The 21,936-nt window shown below is 32.8% G+C and overlaps 1 protein-coding gene across 1 annotated transcript in view; it reads left to right on the top strand.

Moving 5' to 3' along the window:
* The first annotated feature begins 529 nt into the window (after positions 1–529).
* The window catches only part of LOC147074910 (uncharacterized), a 62,993-nt gene continuing 41,586 nt past the window's right edge, over positions 530–21,936 (top strand). Inside the window, exon 1 of the mRNA XM_085943127.1 lies at positions 530–652. The gene's annotated coding sequence lies outside the window, so the exon portion shown is untranslated. The remainder of the gene's footprint in view (positions 653–21,936) is intronic.

Genomic DNA, 21,936 nt, shown 5'->3' on the forward strand with positions numbered 1-21,936 from the left:
ATGTTTCAAACGCATACTCGAGCACTGATAGCATACATATTTATGATTTAGTAATGAAAATCCTTATTCAAAAACCAAATTATATTAAAACTAAAATCGTATTTTTTGAAGGTATCATGATAGTCTACAGAAAAATCAAAAGCTTTATTACGCTGCGTGAAGCTTATTAGTAATAAAAGTTCATTGGTATACTCTTTTATCTTTAAGGTTTTCATTCTCCGACAATGTTATATTGGATTATGAAATGCGCATTGCGTCAACGTGATTTAGTTTCAGTTCAACATTAGAAAAATATTATTTTAAAAATAAAGTTTTCTTTTCAGACTGAAATCTTCGCAACAGCTGTGGACGTCGCTTTACAATCCATCAATCATCTGGCAGGCCGCTATCCGTTATGCGAAGCTTTCCGTGGAATTGTTAGCGAGCAGCGATGGAATAGGTAGCATTCATCAGTAGTAGACTGTGGCGCATAGCAATACACCATACATCGCTCACTAAACACAGCCTTCCGCTAACGCTTAAAGCTCTCATCGCTTCGAAGCCTGCAAAGTTATCGACAGGGTTCATTACCTAAGTAGCCGTTTCCATCAGAAAGTGTTTTTATTGTGCGCTTTTCCGTGCCGATTCGCAATAATACTGCACCCAGAGAGAGGTAAGAGATTGATTGTTCTACCAATATTGACTATAAATCTTACATGCACCATTTTGTATACTTACATAATTAATACGACACATTATTAATTAGCGTATAATATTAATTACTCAATCATATTAATATTGATTTATATATGCTGTCATATAAGTTTACCGGTTCTATATTAAATTTTACCTCAGTATCAAACTAAATAAATAAATAGTGAAAGTATTTAGTCTATATTTTTATTTACTTTAAAATTTCACGTTCGTTAAACTTGTTATTATATTGATTCAAAGTATACATACTAGAACTCTCGTAATTGTTCTCCTCTTCACATATTAGCCAACCAACTCTCGTAAAAGTACTCACTGTGCAGCTTTCTCTTAAGATATTTTTTGGTTGCATCATTTTGTGTAACACATTAAAAAACATACCGATTTATTAGAAATGAAGAAAATACTTACTCCGAATTACATAAAACAACATACACTAAACGGTCTTATCCATTAAAAAGGCTGTATGTATCTATTAGCTATGTTTCTGAGATGCTATGAACAATAATAATATTCAATAAATAATATTATATTAATAAATTATTTAATTTAATATAATTTAAAAAATATATTACAATAAGAATATATTTGTTATGTAAATAATGTATTAAAACAGAATAAGCCTTACTTTTAAATGATTTATTACTCTTTAATATCACATTTTATAAAATTACAATTTTCGTAATTAGAATCCATTTGACTCTAGATCAAAATCGCATTAAACGACAATATGTGATTTTTTCAAACGCTGCTTTCGAACATGTATTTGTATTGGAACTTTGACAATTCTTTACCGATGAATATCATAAAAATATTAATACATAAATTTAGCCTCGCCATGGGATATATAAAAATGTAAAATATTTATTTTCCGAGTGAATGATTAATATCTCGTATTCGTCTAAATATTTAATTAAAGAAATGCACCATGAAATCTATGAATACAAATTGGGTTTGATTCGATTTAATCATACTATTAAAAATAATCATTATTGGTATCTATATTATAATTTTTAATTTTGTGTTGCTTAGAAATTAAAAAAAATAGCAAATATAATGAACTGCGGTTACGTCTACATTCGCTTAAATGCATTATATTTGTTTAAATAAAATAAAGTATTATATTATTTTACTTATTCAACTTAATGGTATAACTCTAAGGACCGGTTTCAAAAGAAATTAGACAAAAATACCTATTACTCCTTACACATTTAGTTATAACATGTATAATACATTAAATTTAATCAGCTACAATAATTATAGCAGTGGTGAGGGGTGGGGGTAGGCTGTCAAGATTCGACATAAATAGTGCACACTAAACTTTGTCAGTCATACTTATATGTTTTCATTGAACACAAGTACAAGTACATTACAATTTTCAGATGGTGCTGGTTATTTTTTTAAATTCAATTATACCCTGCCTAAACCAAACAATGATAGTTTAGGTATTCTATGGGTGATCCGACAAAATAGTACATACTTTTTCCGTCATACGTATTTGTTTTTATCGAATTAAGAATACGTACATATTATTACAGATGATGATGTTGGTTAGTTTTTTTTTATAATTTATAATTCATTAAGCCCTATCTACCAAACCATAATTGATTATAAAAAATCTCCTATCTATAAAATATCTAAAATGATGTATGGTTTAATGGCATAATTTTAGATACGAATATTTTTTGACTATTATCTACAAAGGCTTGAAATAAGCGGGATTTAATTGAATTTTAAAAACTAGCAAACATTATCAACACATTGTTCAATGAAAATAAATACGTTTGACTGACGTGCACTATTTATGTCGGATCTTAATAGCCTACCTCCACCCTTCCCTACTGATATATAAGTGTTTTAGGAGTATCGTACATTTAACAACTAATTCAATTTAATCAACAATGCCTCACATAACGCATTAACCTCTTTTTTTCAGACTATAACCGGTATGTCATATCTTCTGAATTTACATAATATTACTCTATCAGGTTTCTCTATATTTCCCTATCATCGATGGTATAATTTTTTTAATGAATTTCTCCTTCACCTGACAACGATGAACAGCCCAAAACAACTAAGAACTAAAAAAATATATATGTACATATTGATTAAGCGAGATTTCTGTTATATAAGCGAATAGTCAAACAGCATAATTACGTAATTCGCAGTGAACTTATATAGCGTAGCACTTACAATGAAGAAAGCTCAAAAATCGATCGTAGAGCCTCTACGGAAAGCTTCACTCAATAAACAATCGTAGCAGTCATACATCACCAAAAAACTTAACTACAAGTTAGAGTCGTTAAATCTAATGCTCTACGCTTTCGGCAATTCATTTAACGCTAATCTCAGATTTCATTCATGATAAACGATAAAGAAAAGTGTTTCAGAAAGCGCCGACTTATTTACGGTTGCGAAAACTTTCCCTATAAAAGTGAAATAAATTCACCCGAAGAACTATAAACCGAGTGATATGAATTATTATTCACGGTGCGATATCAATATACTGTTACTTAGACCAGTAATTGTCAACTTTTTTCTCCATTGCGTAGCACCTGCATAACCATCTTAAAATAAATAACAAAATAAATCTACCTGCATAATGGCATTCTTCTATATAAGTTCTACAGCTATACGTGAAAGTAACCTTCTACGCACATAGCAAATAATAAACAGAACTCCGATGGGCTACCAATACAGTAAATTTTGACGCAGGATTATGAATGTGTGAGTGTCCTAGAAAAATAAACCACGCATTATAGACGTGCAATCGTGTGTGTAATACATCAATATTAAATGAGCGTCAATGCATAAACCAAGAGCAGTTGACAGTATTCAACGTGTGGCGTATTCTTGACACGTGTTTAAATTTATCCCGTATTCTTCTTTACTCGAGATCGGTTACCTGCTTCTCTTTATCCGTTAGGTATTTCAGTTCCCATTATTTCTGAGTTCCCTGCTTCTAGGATTCATCATGCGACAAGCCAAACCATTCAAGAATCCAAATTTCATACTTACACTCTACGTTTCGTTCGTGCGTAGTACTAGATTATCTGCAGGTCTATTCTATGCACAAGGCGGCTATCGGCGGCTATCGGCGGCTATCGACGGTAGTTTATCATGTTTATGTGTTAAGGCGGTTAATTGTTACACCCACGATGGCTGCGCGGCTTAAGCGTCGGCCTATATTGTCTTGGGTCCCAGTTTCGAATCCTGGGTCTGCCAAGTGCACATATTATTTTTCAATTTTTGTATGAGTCGGAGTATGAATCTAATAGGTTAAGCAAGTGGCCGCCATCCATTTCTCGTTAAAACTAAATCTGTTAATACAAACCTCCACTCTGTGGAGGCCCATATGATCCTATTAGGATCGGACATGGTCAAAAGAAAGAAACAATAACTGGCACTATCATAGTCACTCATAAGTTCATGCCGCGGCCTGTTTATTAGATGACCATGGGTTTTTATATTATAATATAATATTGTTTATGCTATTAAGTTAATAAAATAATATTGCATCTAGCTTTTTTTCATAAATTAAATACGTAAAATATTTCAGTTTTAGACCTGGAAAAGTTGTAATAAATAATGTAATATACGAGGGTGGGTCAATAATTCCTTAGAAAAAAGCATTAAAACAGTTTTTATTTTTGTATTTTTTTTTTATTTCTCAACATAATCTCCTTGGAGCTCAATACACTTGGTTAGACGTTTCTCAATTTTTTTTAAACCGTCAGAAAAATAAGTTTTCGGAAGGTCCTCAAAATAAGCATTTGTCCGATCGATGACTTCTTCATTTGAAAAAAAACGTTGTCCACTTAGCCATTTTTTTAAGTTTGGGAAAAGGAAAAAGTCACTGGGGGCTAAATCTGGCGAATACGGTGGGTGGTCGACCAATTCGAACTTCAATTCTTCAATTTTAGCCATTGATCGTAAACATGTGTGAACACGGGCATTGTCCTGATGAAAGAGGTTTTTTTTCCTGTTTAAATGAGGCCGTTTTTCTTCAATTTTGTTTTTTAGCTGGTCCAATAAAGATGCATAATAATCCCCTGTTATTGTTTTTCCTTTTTCCAAATAGTCAACGAAAATAATTCCACGTGCATCCCAAAATACAGTAGCCATAACCTTACCAGCTGATTTTACGGTTTTCGCCTTCTTTGGACATGGTTCGCCTTTCGCAATCCACTGCTTTGACTGTTCTTTCGTCTCGGGAGTATAGTGGTGTATCCATGTTTCATCTGCAGTCACAAAGCGACGAAAAAATTCATCCCGATTGCGTTGCATGAGCGACAACAGGGCTTTAGAGGCCACCACCCTATTGCGTTTATTGTCGACTGTGAGCAAACGCGGCACCCATCTTGCAGAAATTTTTTTCATGCCCAATTTGTCATGTTAAATAGAAATGACGCTACCTTTTGAGATCCCTGTAACCTCAATTATCTCACTCAACTTTAATCTTCGGTCACTTAACACCATATCGTGGATTTTATTGATCATTTCTGGTGTAGTCACCTCTACAGGACGTCCTGAGCGTGGTTCATCCTTTGTTGATGTACGACCACGTTTAAATTCATTTAACCAGTTATAAATAGTTGCAAGTGAAGGAGCAGATATGCCGTGAACTAAATCCAACTCATTTTTTATTTCCTTTGCTGTTAACCCTTTTATATTAAAATGTTTAATAACAGCTCTAAACTCAATTTTCTCCATTTTTTGTAAACAAGCAAATTATTTTTTTAAATGTACGAGAAACACACAACAACCCGACCAATCTGATTGAAACTTCGCAGCATACTGAATCGGTAGTGCCGTTGCATGAAAACAAACCGCTTACAGTACTAGTCGCGCCACCTGTCGGCTTTTCTAAGGACTTATTGACCCACCCTCGTACTTAAGTCTGTCTCGAAAATTTTACAATTTTAATAATATGCCATGATGCGAAAAATGTTGAGTATCACTACTTAAGATAACCCGAAAGTATTCTCAAGTTGAGATATTATCGCGGTTTTTTATTACAGCAGTATATGCCGCTATATTAAACTGATCTATGAATATTAGCTAGACCCACGAATAAAACTAATATGATAAGAAAAATATTAAGCTTAGTATTATAATGAATTTTGATCTCTCCCTATCGTATATAATATGTATATACTATCATTGCCCTCCATTTTTGGAAGTGAATAGCAAACTGTCACTTTTATCTTTAGCATGGTTTTTCGTCTGGATTCGGGATGTGGAGGTGAACAAATAACGCACCGGAATTGTTTTAGAAACGGCAAGGTATATTTACGTTAATATATTCTAAACGGTTACATTTTTATACAAATTCTTTTCGATTTAATTTTGACGGATAGCGAGGTTAACACTGCTTACAGCGTTGCTGTCAAAAACGCTTCTCCCGCTAAAACCAACGGTCACTTGAGAGCCGTACAAAATGCGGCGTTGCCATTCGTATTTTTTAACGCTATTCAGACAATGTTTCCGGCAGATATTTAACATTATTTAATTATTTTCGCAATCAGCCGTTACTATGTGTTGGATTTGATACCGATTCGGGCCTCTCCAGATACACAAAGACATCCCCAAATGGGGACCATACGGGTGTGTCACAATACCTACATGATGATTTATAAAACATTAGTATTGTTTATCATATTAATTAGGTACTTACCCGACCAAGGCCTGAACAAAACGAACCATAAGTGCGAGTGAGAAAGCATTCGGCATGCTGATATCTCCGCAATATGCGTTAGAGTAAGATGGAATTTATACGGCTGAATTAAATATTTTTTGTACACGTCGTCGGTAAATATCGGTTTGAATGACTCTATTGAATGAAATTTATTGTTTTTTGTGTTTAATATAAAGTTAGTGGTACCTAATTGGCTTTAGTTAATTTAGTAGAAAAGATGGATAAGTGTTTTGCGTTGAAATTTGGTAGTCGTACCAAAAAGCAACATGGTGGTATAACGTTTCATAGTTAAGTTAATAATAATAAAATTGAAGGTCTACTGTGCCTTATATGCAAGAAATACGGCTTCATTTTTCCGAACAATACACATTTTCTTTATATTATTACTGGCGCTTTAATAATTTGAAAACACCTCAGAAACATACCTACCCAAAAAATAAATTTAAAAAAATACGACGCCAGACGAGACTTGAACCCGCATTCGACGGAATCTAGCCAATGTGTTGTACCAATAATTGTGAGGCGGTTCAGTTGTATAAATACTAATTATTTTCTTAAAAATTATGTATGATACAGGTGGCTCAATTAGTAAAACACGGTAGCCGGAATCCGATTGATGCGTGTTCGAGTCACGCTCGGCGTCGTATTTTTCAAAGATGTTTTCAAGTGTATGTTAAATAAAGAATGGTACATTCTCAAACCTTGTGGCTTATTCGTTAAATACAAAAAATAGTTTTTGACAATATTTAATTTTCAATTAGTGATTAAATATTTTTTTATTTAATAAACAATATCTGAAAATGTAAGATTGATTTTATTGAAAATGCATCATTTTGACTAACCTCAGAAACACGCTGAACAATGAACCGAGTGCGATTCAAACTCATATACTTCACTGTCGGTGTGATTCTTATCCATTCAGCTATCGACTCATCTGTTATTATTGCAAATAATCGTTCATAACTACTACGCTATCTGAAATGTTTCGCATTCTGCCAAGAAATATCATATATTTTCAATTGATTACAACTACAAAATGACAATAAATATGCTTTTCTACTGACACTCTTTCGCATCAAATCATATGGCGAGCACAGATATCTACTTTTTTATCTCAACCATGCAGCGTGTAGATCACTCTTGTATCACCGCAGCTGGGTGACGTGACGACAGAATCCGTAGAGTTCTGCCATAATAACACGGAGTGTGACACATTCGGAAATTTACTAGTTTGAGGCACCTATTCACGATTTTTTTAATAATCCGATTTGGATCTTGGCTGGATCTTCAGAAGATTTTCTTCTTACAATAAATATATTAGACACTTGCTTAGAATTCTTACCCATTCAGCTATCGACCCATCTGTTATTCTTGCAAATAATTGTTCATAACTATGTTATCTGAGGTTTCAAATTCCTACAATAAATATCATAATATATTTTTAATTGATTACAGCTACAAAATGACAATAAATATGCTTTCCTACTGATACTCTTTCTCATCAAATCATATGGCGAGCACAGACGTCTCATTTTCATCTCAGCCATGCAGCGTGTATCACTCTTGTATCACCGCAGCTGGGTGACGTGACGACAGAATCCGTGGAGTTCTGCCAGAATAATACAGCGTGTGACACATTGGGAAATTTACAAGAAGCACCCGATTTTGATCTTGGCTGAATCACCAGATTTTTTTACAATAAATATAATATGTTAGCCACATGCTTAGCTTATTTTATGTGCTCTAAACATACATTGAAAAATAGCTTATCCAAGATCCAGTACTTCTTAAGAGGACACTTTACCACTCGTTAATCGCGGGCTCTTAGTGTTGACATAATAATTACTAAATTTGAAATTGAATTTGCAGACCTCTATTTATCGATATGTCGATGATGGTCAAATTTACAAATATTTTAATCCAATAAATACGTAGGTACCATATACCCTTACGAATTCACTGAAGATTATAATGCAAAATAAATATCTATATATTATACTATATAAACATGAATATATATTGTCTGTTATAAAAATATGACGAATTTAAATTTAAAAGATATTATATAAACCACGTAATAATTCCCCATGTGACTAAGCAATCGCAATATAAATAATTTACATAAATATTCGTCGTTTTCTTTACAAAATGTTGGAAGTCAGCCACGCATATATTATGTTATATTTTGTCATATATATAATATAGTCCCCCGCGGATTTAAGCATCTCATAAAGACTACATGCGTACATTCTTATACGACATATAAGAAAGCCTGTCTCCGATACTTGCATATTATTTTATTTCAGGCGGAAGGCTTTGCAATGGTGTGTAACAATAATAAAACCATCGAAAACATGTAAAGGTTTAAATATATTGAACAATTTTAGTTCTGTTACCTTTTAGCAGCAAGCAAGAGAGCCACGGTCCGTGATTTCAATTTGAGGAGTTGGTGTATTAAGTAAATATCAAAACTATCACATACCTATACTTTTATTCGATTAGATTAATAATTTAGACCAGAAGCTAAGCATAATAATTCCAGTTGAATTATTATAAAACACTGACTAATTAACCGCTTTGTAAGGACTGTACTTCCTTGTCTTTTAAAACAATTATGAATTATTCAGCAACAGTTCGGGGTCCTCAAGTCGTCTTCCCTAGTTTGATGTATCTCCCAGAATCCTCCAATTCGCAATTCCGGTCGCCCACACATCCTGCAGGGCTCTTCTAATATATCACTTAACTCCAAAATCAATAAAAACCATTACTGTACCGTATTCAGACAGTTAATTATCCCGGGATATGAACTGTCAGATGAGATGTTTTTTAACACGAAGGATCGTGGCGAGTTAACTGTTTTAGGGTGTGATAGAGTACGACAGTTACATATTGAGAATTGATATGCAACGATTTTGAAAATTTACGGTAAACTGGCTATATTGTCGTTGAATAGTACCGCAACATATTGTTAAATACGTCCAAATGAATAAAAAAAACAATTGAAGATTTTAGTCGGATGCATTTGAAATCAAGTAAGACGGGGTGCCGTGTGTCTTAGCCCACTTATCACTATGTAACAAAGTATTGTATATAACCGTCTTGTATTCAGTATTGCCCGGAGTGATATCCGTGTTATTTTGGATCAAGAAAAGTAAAACAGAAACGTCTTACCGTTGTAATTAGTTAGAATAGCCCTTCTGGTCCACGCCATCCAACTACCAATGGAAATTTATTCGTTGAACATGACTAACTAGTTTAATTTTGAAAGTTGTTGATTCTGAGTCGAATAATTTAGGTAGAGTAATTTCAGATATTTAATTTAAACATATAATAATTAATGAAGTCAGAGAAGCAAAGATTTTTGTTGGGGGGGGGATTCCACCATGAGCTGAGTGATAAAAATACACTTTTGCTTGATCCAATTTGAATTGAAATTAAAAAATTGCCCTTAACAAGCGAGATTGGATAATGACAGTCGAAGTAGCAGTAAAACAATTATTAAAGAAAACCCAGACTTAAGAATTAATCCCACAAATATGTCGTCTCTGTTCTGGCAGAATACACTAACTGGAGAATACTAGTTTTGAGTAATTTGACTTTGAAGTTGTTAAAATGTTTGAAATGGTCTATCATGTGAGTTTATTCAGTAATCGTAAAAAGGATGATTTTCAAATAAAGACTGTTTATTTATTAAGAAGGTTTCCAGACGGTAAAGTTTTATGGTTGGTATAACTAACTCAATATGTCATTTTTTCGAATTAGTGTCTTCTGCCAGAACAGTGACGATGTATTCGTGTTCGGACGCCGCCAGAAAGTGGATGTAAGTGTGGCACAACCTCAAGAATTCCGTCACTGTGGCTAACCCTCATTCACTCTCCAGCGATACTACAAAAGCGATATACACGCTGCAGGAATGACGGGAGACACGAGACCTTGTGCTTGTAAATTAAATTAAAAGTAAGTAAATTGTGACCTAATAGGTTGAGCAAGTGGCTGACATCCATTTCTCGTAAAAAACAAAATCTGTTAAGACAAACCTCTACTCTGTGGAGGCCCATATGATCCTATTAAGATCGGACATGGTCGAAAGAAAAGAAGAAGAAGAAATTGTGACCTCATCGGGAATCGAACTGGGGGCCCCGATGAAAACTCACTCCCTTGAGCATTGTACTACGAGGACGTGTCGTCCTAATACAGTTATACGTTTTTAAGTTACACACAAATGCATATGTATACACTATACTTATAATAAAATATATATGTGGTGTGTTCTACAGAGATGAGATTTCATTGTTTTCAGATTTTTTTTATAATTTCACATGTAGGTCAGAATGACCTCCTTTTATGACTTGTAATGAACGCGACCAACCAATCGCATGACAGAATTTTCATTTAACATTCTTTTCAAATGTAGCATTCTCATTCTGGATTGCCAGACCGAAAAATGAGACAAATTATTTTTGGTTTGGGGATAGCCGGTGACGTCACTGCGGTGTATAGACAGTTATTGCTTTATGACAAAATAATTTTCCATACATTACAGAGGTACCTCATATTAAATCAAATTTGGTTGGCTGATTTTTCCTTTGATTAATCGTCATAAATATATCATTTTCAATTTAATGGTTTAATGGCCGACGTACTATGTGAAGGACTAAAATTAAACATTTTTTGTGATATCTTTGAAAGCTAGTTCTGAACAATATGTCAACTTTATGTTAAATTAAATCACAATACACAATCACAGTACAAATACCTACTACAATCGACCAACGACTACGGTCGATCGCGATCGATCTGTTGACCATACCTGACGTAAATTGGATTGAAATAAACATAAAGAACCCAACTGAAAAAATCGCTGAATGGAGATATTGAGCTTCAAAGTCTGTAAATATTTTTAGAGACTTTATGTCAACGTTGTGAACATAAAAACTATTAAACACTGTGACTATTATTAACATATCTCTCTTACCAATAAAATACAGTAATATAATATCTAAGGATATTAATCAATAATATAGTTGGTTCCTTTTCACTTTATGATATTTTCCATATAAACAATCACTAGAAACTATTTTACATAAATTAACCAACAGGTGATTTTCTTGTTTATTATTCCGTATTATTGGCAAAGTCATACCTACCTTATTTATTTTTTATAAAATATCAAACGGCAAAGAAATATTTGTATATCTTTAATAACCTAAGCAAAATAAATTAAGGTAAAGATAGAATACTCCATATCATCAAAAAAACCTTGACCTCTTACCTCTTCTGATAGTTTGACACTGACTATGACAGGTTTTTTGCAGTTGGTTCCTTTTTCATAAGAGAAATTTAGACGTTTAAAATATATGTCTGTTAAACAAAAGGAAAATAAAATGGGACCCACACCAAATGTAACTTGGATCTCTTTAGCAAATTGAGATTTAGGATATTTAAGACTAGTTCCCATGCATAACTCAAAATACCTAAAAGCGTTAGTTGGGTCATTCATGTTAATATAAATCCTATTGGAAGAGCACTCAATCAATATCAAGTACATGAGCTTGATTCCCACTCGTTCAAAATTTTCTGTATAAAATTGTGTATTTTCAACGATAAGTATCTAACGTTCAGTAAGCTACATCATGAAGAGATTTCTTACCACATTTTTTACGGGAAATGGATATTAGCCACTTGCTCAACGGCTAGGTTGTTAATAACATGTGAATTCTTACAGACCCGGGATTAAAATCCGAGACTATCTCAAACAACTCGAGACAAACAAAATAAATATATTAATACTCTGCGATTGTAGGCGCAATTATAACTTATTAAATATTCTAATATTATCATTATAATAATAAAAAATAATTTAATGTACCTGGCAGTGTATTGCGTCGACTTATAATGTCGTGGGTCCCAGGTTCGAATCCTGTAGCAAATGCATATATTGTTTTTCAATTTGTGTTTGGAGCCAAAGTATGGACCCAATAGGTTGAGCAAGTGGCTAACATCCATGTCACATAAAAAATAAAAATCTGTCAATACAAACCTCCACTCTTTGGAGGCCCATATGACCCTATTAGGATCGGACATGGTCAAAATAAAGAAAAAAGAAGAACCTTATACTTTGTAAGATATATGGAATAGTAATTACTTTTATTCATCATAAGTACTCCATCTCAATATAGGTCATAGTTGCATCCAGGAAACGTCCCCACTCCCCTCTGTCTGTCTCATGCTTCTTCAAGTTCCATAGTCCGAGACACGTTGTGTCTTCTTATGTACAGTCGAACAACTCTCTATATATCCCTAATCCGTCTTTTACCTTTTATGTTATCAAAAAAATGCTCTTCGCTGCTTGGGACTTTTCATGCTTGAGACATGGCCTGCGTAACATCGTAGCCCCGCTTTTACGATAGAGATGACAGAAAAATATAATTCATGGTTATACCTCCCTCGCTACATACCATCTTCGTCGCAAACGGCTCCAAAGGCACTCTTGAATAATATTTTTCTTTACGATACATATTGAAAAACAAATAATCATTTTGTCAGTGATTCTTAAAAGGGCATCTATGAGAATTTAAAAAAATCTAGCGCTAACAGCACAGCTTGAACCTTATTTGGAAATATACTAAACACGGTTTAACTTATTTAAATCAATAAAGGATTCTAAACATTAAGCTTGATTAGTTAGATATCACGTCGTAGATATTATTGAAGTCGATTTGGTTAGTAGGGGAACTCCTGTAGTAATAAGAAATAAAGATCATGAGGAATCTAGCTATCAGTAATGACCGTCGCCATCTACTACGCACTGTTTCATTTTTTTTCTGTCAAATCATTTTAAAGTCGCACGTTAACATTATAGTTGACAGCACGGTATTGAGCTATTGCTATAAATACTATGGTTGGTTGAGTGTGTGTATTATTAATCTGGCCAATATTTTGGCCAAATTAATACATACGTTATCAAAACGTTCGACTGCGGCACCAATGCACTATATAATTTAAGCCTATAAATATTAAGAAGTCTTGTTTTGAACCTGTTTAAGTATATCATGACATATTATCACCTTTCAATACCTTAATTATGTGTTGGAAAATAGAGGTTCCTTGAGATTTTACAAAACGTTTCAATTGTTCCTCTAAAGAAAAAAAGGTTGGGAATCACAGCGTTAGTTTAGTAATTATCGTGATATGCCCATAGTATGCCAATATATAATGATTGTTTGTAAGTACGTCATAATGCCTTCACAGGTTAAATACCTACCTCTTTCTCATACAGATACGGCACACCGTGATAAAATCACATTACCAGCATGTTCACTCGTTTTGAATGATATTAGAATAGAACTCGCAAGAAAAATACTGTGTGGGTATATAATATTATTTTCTTTTTCAATGATATATGAGCAACCGAAAACTTAGCCTAATATATCGCATATAGAGTATATACTTACTTATAAACGTACTTTAAAATCACAGTGCTTTTAAATATACGTACATATCGCCATGAAAAAGCTGCGAATAACTTAATACTAAATAACCATTTCTTTTATTCAACGAATAATTCACAGGGTTTGAGAATGTAACATTCTATTTATTGAATAGACTTAACTTTGAAAACTCTTCAGATACATACTTACTAGACAAAATTACATTTGAAAAAAATTAAAGGTTAAAGTATATTGGTGCGATACCATACGGGTTCAAATTCTAGGTATATATATCTTAGGTGTTTTCAAAGTCATGTATGTTAAATACTAAATAGTAAACACCTTTCCTTTTTGTTATTACAGAATATAACTCAGATGATTTGTATAAGACTGGTTTAAAAATAGCTTTAACAATATTGCTTCAAATCGTTTTAGTTAAGTATACCAGTGACGCACAATCTTTTCATCAATAACACCAATTTACAAATGTACCAATTAATAGAAAGCAAAGCAAAAGAGGATTGAAGTTGTTAACGCTATGGTACTATTTACATAACAAGCGTGACTAACAAAATTTATTTTTTTTACATCAAAATTATGTATTTTCTGTAAAAAATCTTTCATTTTTAAATCTTGTGTGTATTTTTTTTAACCATGTCAGATCTTAATAAGATCATATTATGGGCCTCCACAGAGTGGAGGTTTATATTAACAGATTTTGTTTTTACGAGAAATAGATCTTAACCACTTGCTCAACCTATTAGGTCCATTCTCTAACTCATACACAAATCGAAAAATAATATGTGTATTTTCCTGACTCAGGATTCAAACCTGGGACCCACGACGTTATCGGCCGACGCTTAAACCGCGCGGCCATCGTAGGCTTTGTATTCAATAAATGATAAACTTGACTAACGCCTTCTGATTAGTGTAATTTAAAGTATCTCAGATAAAAACTTAGTTATAAGAAATAATTCGCATGCCTCATAGACGGGTCGATAGCTTAAAGGCTAGAGTACTCATGTGAAAAATGAAATATATGAAGTGGAGTCCTACTCGGTTCAACTGTTTTTCCAGGATTATCTATTTTGTTGTTTTTGAGTATTTTCTATAAAAATGATTATTTGGAACATCATATCATTTACGTCGCGGCATACCTATGACCATAATAATTTACATCAAACAACCTGCTACCATACGAGTTAACGTTCCAAACAATAATGAAAAGTCCCAATGCTTCTTTTTTCTTGGTTTTACTTATTATGACGATCTGTGTAATGTTTCATCTTAGATCGCAGATAATATCGACTTGTCCCATGTTTTATTTTTGTTATGGTTGTTGGAAACAATACTCATTCAGAACTTTCATACAAACTATTATAATCCACTTGGGTTTTGAAATCCATTAAAGTGTTGTGTGGGCCAGCCTACCTATAAAGGTCACACGTAGAAACTTTGAGAAACCCCATAAGTAGTTTTCAAACTCATTTACAATATCCCAAAAGTGCTCGTATATATTTCAATTCGGCGCGTGGGCGTATCTTATTTAAACAAAATCCTCATATATATGATATATATAAATATGTACCTACGTATACGTATAAATATATATATTAAAACAAAGAACTAAGCCTTCGCTATCTTGTTTCTTAGAAAAGATTTCAGTGGGATGTGTTTATCGCATGGCTGACTTGAAAAGGTCCTCACTTTCCGAGTGTGGTAAGATTCAACCACGGATCACATCATGGAGTAATTTGTATTATTTCCCCGAAATAGTTCAGCGTATGGAACGTTGTTATGTTCTCTCAATTCTTTTCTATGGCATGGGAAGTATGGACGCTAAACCAAGAGATGTCACGGAGACTTGAAGCTTTCGAGATGTGGCAGTATAGACGCATCCTCAAAATTCCTTGGACTGACCGGGTGAAAAATGTTATATGGGGAAGGACCGATAAGTTCTACTTAGTATCAAAACCAGGAAACTATAGTACCTTGCTCACATTATGAGAGGACAAAAGTACAGTATTCCCCAATTTGCCGTTCAAGGAAAGATCAATGGTAAGCTTAGCAGAGGACTGCGCCGCATTTCATGCCTTAAGAACCTCCGTGATTGGTACGAGTGCAGCTTCACTGAACTGTTCCGGGTAGCAGACGACAAAGCTAAGATCGCCTTGATGGTGGCTGACCTCCGCTAGGGGATGGTACAACAAGAAGAAGTTCAGCCATATATATATATAGCAAATCGAAGCGGAGGGTTTTGTATAGATTGATAGTTTTTCGGTTTTTTTGCGTCTTGTTATGTGACTAACTATGTGATTTTAGTGTTTGGTATTATTATTTTACCCTTTTTTGTCTTACTATCTTAAATCTTAAGTCATATCAGTCATATCCCACGTTAACCGATCGGTAACATGTCAGTTTATAATGTCGTTGGTCCTACAAAAAGTATTTCTCACAAAAATAAGTTTACCTGTTGTTTTTTCAATGTATGTTTGGGCCAAAACCTAATAAGACGATACTGTGGCTAAAATTCATTTCTTGTTATTACAAAAAAAACTGTTGACACATTTTGCACTCTGTGGAAGCCCACATGATCGGCCACAGTGATGTAATTTACCTAATCTGTAATATTTGATACATTATGTAATATTAAATTTAGTATAATCAATGACGACTAATCAAAAGTTAACATAAAAATTATCGTTTTATAATGGCAATAGAAGCCAGGTACATCAATCTTTCATGTGCATTAAAATCTTTTTGTTCAAGATATTTGTGCTTTGCAGAATATGGGTATAAATTGGTTCAATTTTTCTTGAGTTTTTGTAATACACAGTAGAGTAGCTTTAAGCTATACCAAGCCTTAATACATTGATAATATCTACCTGTGTTGAATAATGATAACCTAAATAATATCAACTACTATTGACAAATAAGATGTAGAGTTTTTTTTAAATTAAATACACTTGTATTTTATTATTGCAAACAAACAGTTACCTATTATATTACATTGAGAATTATATATAGAATTAATAAAATGATATAGAGAAATAATAATAATAAAATAGAAAAAGAAAATAAGTGACAAAAGGTGTAAAATTGAACGATATAACGGTTGGTTGCGCTTTTTATAGTGGACTATAATTGATTTTGATGGGATGATTGTGATTGTAGTTATATGTGTCGCTACATTTCAAAATCAGCCAAGTCCACCTTTAGGTATTTTTGACTTTTTTGTGACACTTTTGCATTATCAAAATGTGGAATTTATTAATTTTTAATATTCTATACTAAAAATAATATAGACTTTCACCCTTGTGACTGTGTATTTGAGAAAACAAAAAGCTGTTTTTCTCCTATTCATCTATTATGGACTTGGCTGATTTTGAAATCTAGCGACATATATATGCTGGAAAACGTTATGTTAGGATGCCAGACACTGGCCTTTTATGCTGTTGATGATCTTTCTCCGTGGTCTCGTTACATTATCACTCGCACGGTATTGTTTGATGGGTCACCCAGTGCGCGCCACTTGATGTTCAAATTTGGTTTAGGTCGTAAGTGTTTCTAAGCGCGCGGTCGATGAATAACTAATGTATATATATATATATATTAATAACGGTCGACTACTGACTCGTTACTGAGTTGCGCTTGGTCTTGCGACAATAATGGGGATTTGAGGTAGAGAGGAAATATAGGGATGAGGGCCACCATATTTGGCCCAACCATATTTCGATAAAATATACCAATAAAACAATAATTATAAAACTATTAATATACCTGCTTTCACCAACTATATAAATGTCTACATAATAAATAGGCATATAAATAAATATATATATCCAGAGGACTGGAGAAGATTCAGTCCCCTGGATACCTCAAAAGTACCTAAAACAGTGAATATATTACCTCTTTGGATGTCTGTGCTTATTCGCTATCTCAGGTACTCAATTGAACAGCACTCACCTGTTTTATCACACAAACGATCACCGACCTCAGCCACAGCCCCCAGGGAACAGATAATATAATTAGATAACAGACAGTCGTATTTTTTGGACTATTTGTTAGACTCAACCAAAAGAGCTGCCGACCCTGACGATTGAACTGATTTACTCAGGTGAGATGCCACGAGTATACCCATCACAGTGGCATCCCAAACCATACATTTTCCTTCCACCATCGTGATACCGCGGAGTATTTGATTATTTATTTTTTTTATTTATCAACAATATTTTTTATGAAAATACACATACTCGTATCTAAGTTATTTTAAGGGCGGACGTGCTCAGCGTGGGTCAAAATGGAGCTTTTTCTTCTATTTTCAAAGCATGATCCTGGACATACCCTAAACGTTCTAGATAATCTATTTATATAATTTTGAAGCCTTATTATCCTATCGCCTATATAGCCTTTATATTTATTTTAAACATTTGATGACTGCATAAAGTATTTTTATTATAAAAAATAGTATTCTTTTAAACCTCTCGCTCTAGTGTTTTAGAATATAGTCATATTTCGGTACATAACTGTGCAGTGGTGTTAAGATTTTTTTTATTTATTAATTTATGACGAGATAATTTTAGTAAAATATTTACGATAAAAAATTATATTGATAATCTCTGTGATCCCAAATTTGACAAGAATTAGGCATTTTATTATTCAAAAAATCGGCAAGATTAACACATTTGAAGATGATTCTAAGGATACTTATTATAAGCTATGTCTTGACCATTCAAGTGAATAATGATTGCTTTATAATAATTATTGACCTAAGAATAAGGTAGTGTTTTTTTTAAATACGCCCTACGCTGAGCATGTCCCCCCTTAAATTTAGTCTATATATTTTTTTAATATTTAAAATAGTTAGCACAGTAATAGCTTTTATTGCTGAATTCAAGTTTGGAAGTGAATAAAAATGTGTTTATGTATTTCTATCGGGCTCTAAAAGCCCCCGAGTTGTTTTTGTAACGCTATGTGTGAGTATGTTTTCTATAAAAACACTATGAAACAAGGGTAGATCCACACTGTAGCATGTCTACGTGAGCACGTGCAGGCAATATAAACATAAACATAGTTGAAAGTGGCATAAAAGCAATGACAAACAAATTACGAGAGCTGGGAGCTGGGATATGCAAATAAATTTGTATTTTCCACCTTGGTTGTTAGTTAAACCGGCTAATGTCAAACGTTGTAAATTTATCTCAGTAATAATACATACAAAGAAAACTATTCACATATTTATTCACTCACGTTTATTGTACAGTTAAATTTTCTTCTCTGCGTACTATATATCTAGAAGTGGCGAAGGCTCCATACTAGGCAATTATTAAAAGCCTACCTTCTAAGAAAAATAGACTGAAGACATTATAAACTATTAAAATAAACAGACCCATCATTCGGACTGTATGCAATATGGTTCGTTCGAATCGCTCGAAAGGCGAAGCCTAAAACCTTTACGCATACTATTATTGTCTATGACTGCAGCTTTGTCTAGAATTATTAATAATAAGATAATTTTTAAAAAATAATTTTATTTAATGATTTTTGATGTGTATAAATATATAGGAAAGTACATAATGTAAAATCATCGCTCAATTTTATATCGACAGTGAGCTATTGAAATTTCATCGATTTAGTATGTCGCTGTCAATAGTGTTACTTATTCATCAGTAGTATTTTTTTTCGTCGGTTTGAAAGAAAAAAGTGTACTACAGTGCACGAGAGCAATTTATAAAATGACATGTGAGAAATTATGGAGAAAAACTTTCCCATTGGGGAATAATCAATGCGAAAAAATCAGTGTATAATATTATAGATACTAATCCTTTTCTCATTTCGCAGTGATTCTTCTCACAATTCCACAAAGAGAAAGTTACTCTGAATAATCTCCCCCAAATCTATAAGAGTGGAGGGGTGCGGCTACTGTCAACCGATAATGTAGGCGAATTAAAGATAAAAATAGTTAATAAGTAATTTTATATGAGAAATTGAAATGTTTTCAATGTTCCAAAACAATATATTCTTTATGTTTGCTTTTAGTATTTGAAGGAAGACAAGTCAGACTAAAAAAATCATATTATATACTAATAGAAAATAATAACCTTTTATATAAAATCATGTCTATGCGATGTAATAACAAAGTGATATGGAAAGAAAGTGCTGTATTTGTTTTACAATGAAATTAAATATTGACATTCTATTTTTATACATTAATATGTAGATATATTGCGACATAAGAACTGCTTCCAAGTCATTTCTGTAGTTTGTATTTATTTATTTATAAACGGCGTAATTATGCTAAAAGTAGACAGTAGACATGGAATACAAACAGAGATTATGGACATTTTTGTATTAAGTGTAATTATTTAAAACTACACACATTATGTTATTATTATACTGCATACGAGTCGCTTATTTCTAAAGTTCACCTTGTCCATTTTGTTTGGTTGAAAGATATTCACAAAAAACCTGTATGGAACCTCTACATAAAAAAAATCTCTTCTTTTAATCAAATTGAAATAAATATAACATACTTGCGAAAAACACATCGTTTTCTAAAATACCACACACAGTTTTTTTAAATATTTAAAGATTTGTCGTGGACAATATGACTTTTGACACAAGTTTTATGGACTTGAAGCATTTTGGCAATGTTTTTATGGACAATATGAGTTATGGTAAATTGCGTATGGAACCTATACATGAAAAAAATAAATTTATCTTTTTTTAATCAAATTGAAATAAATGTATGCTTGCGAAAAACACATCGTTTTCTAAAATATCATACACAGTTTTTGAAATATTTAAAGATTTGTCATGGACAAGCCGCATTTTGAAATTGGACACTGTTTTTCAACCGTTATACTGGCTGCAAAAGACTAGTATTGGAATTGTTTATAGAATATATATGTGCCACTTTGAATAAGCAATATAACTGCATATTTAGTTCATTGTTGGTCAAAACTGTACAAAATGAATTTCGGAAACGGGCGACTTTTAACTTTTTATGATAAATACAATATATGAATGTGAATAACTTTTGAAGGTTTGAATAGTTATGTTATTTTTGTACAGTGTGACTGCTTTCTGCAAATCTGTGAAATTTTCTTTATTATATAAATAAAAACATTTTTGTACAACATAAGCCTGTATGTTTCACATAGTAACACATTTTTGTCTAAATTGTGGACTAACAACATTCAAATATTTTTATGACGAACGTAGTAGATATAAATCTATGTGTGAGAAAAAAATCGTCAGTTCATTTGTAAGTTTTACAAAGCATGGATTAAAAATAGTTTATATAAGTTGAAAGTTTGACATGCAGAGTTGGTTTAACGTTGAGGTACGTGAAAGAGCATTATCAACTAGGAGCTACAGGTGTGAGAATCGAGGAATTTGTATGTCTATGTTAGTTAGAGTTCTACTTCACAAAGTTGATGTATTAATATAATACTCGATAGTTCAATTATTACCATAGTTACAAAAACTATGAATGAAAATGTTATAACATAATCATCACATATAATGCTGTGATTACATTATGATGCACGTCGCGTACCGTCACATGCTGTCATAGTAAGTTGCCGCTACGGGAAAAAAGTGTGTAACATCCTTTTTTTGTTATTTAAAATGTTATCTGGTGACTGATGCTACCATCCCGTAGCACATGTTGAACCTTTAAACGAATATTGTCAATTAGCATAATATGTCAAAATCATCAGAACAACAATGAGGTCACCTCATGCGTACAGCACTGCATCGATACCCGCATGACTCAATGAACGTTTTTTTATCATTTTCTTCATGCTTAGACATGCCTGACATTTAGACTCATGCCAAAATCGCGTTTCTTTTGTTTTTAGCCGTTGGCACTATTATATAATAATATTGTCTATGCTTTGTAGGTTGGGTTTTGTTCAAAATGTTATCTATTAATACAATATCGCAAGTAATTTTACACGTAGAAACTGTTAAAATTAATTGAAATTAGCATGAATAATGAATAATAATTCAAAATACTAATATATTAGAGTTTTTACTCTCCATCATTGAATTTATAGAAATAGTGATCGTTCAAAATATTCTGCGGAATAACCAAACCATAGACTAAATTTA

Source organism: Rhyacophila brunnea, unplaced genomic scaffold (genome assembly GCF_057557595.1).
Source record: "Rhyacophila brunnea isolate RB1 unplaced genomic scaffold, BYU_Rbru_1.0 scaffold_15, whole genome shotgun sequence".
In the NCBI taxonomy this organism is placed as follows: domain Eukaryota; kingdom Metazoa; phylum Arthropoda; class Insecta; order Trichoptera; family Rhyacophilidae; genus Rhyacophila; species Rhyacophila brunnea.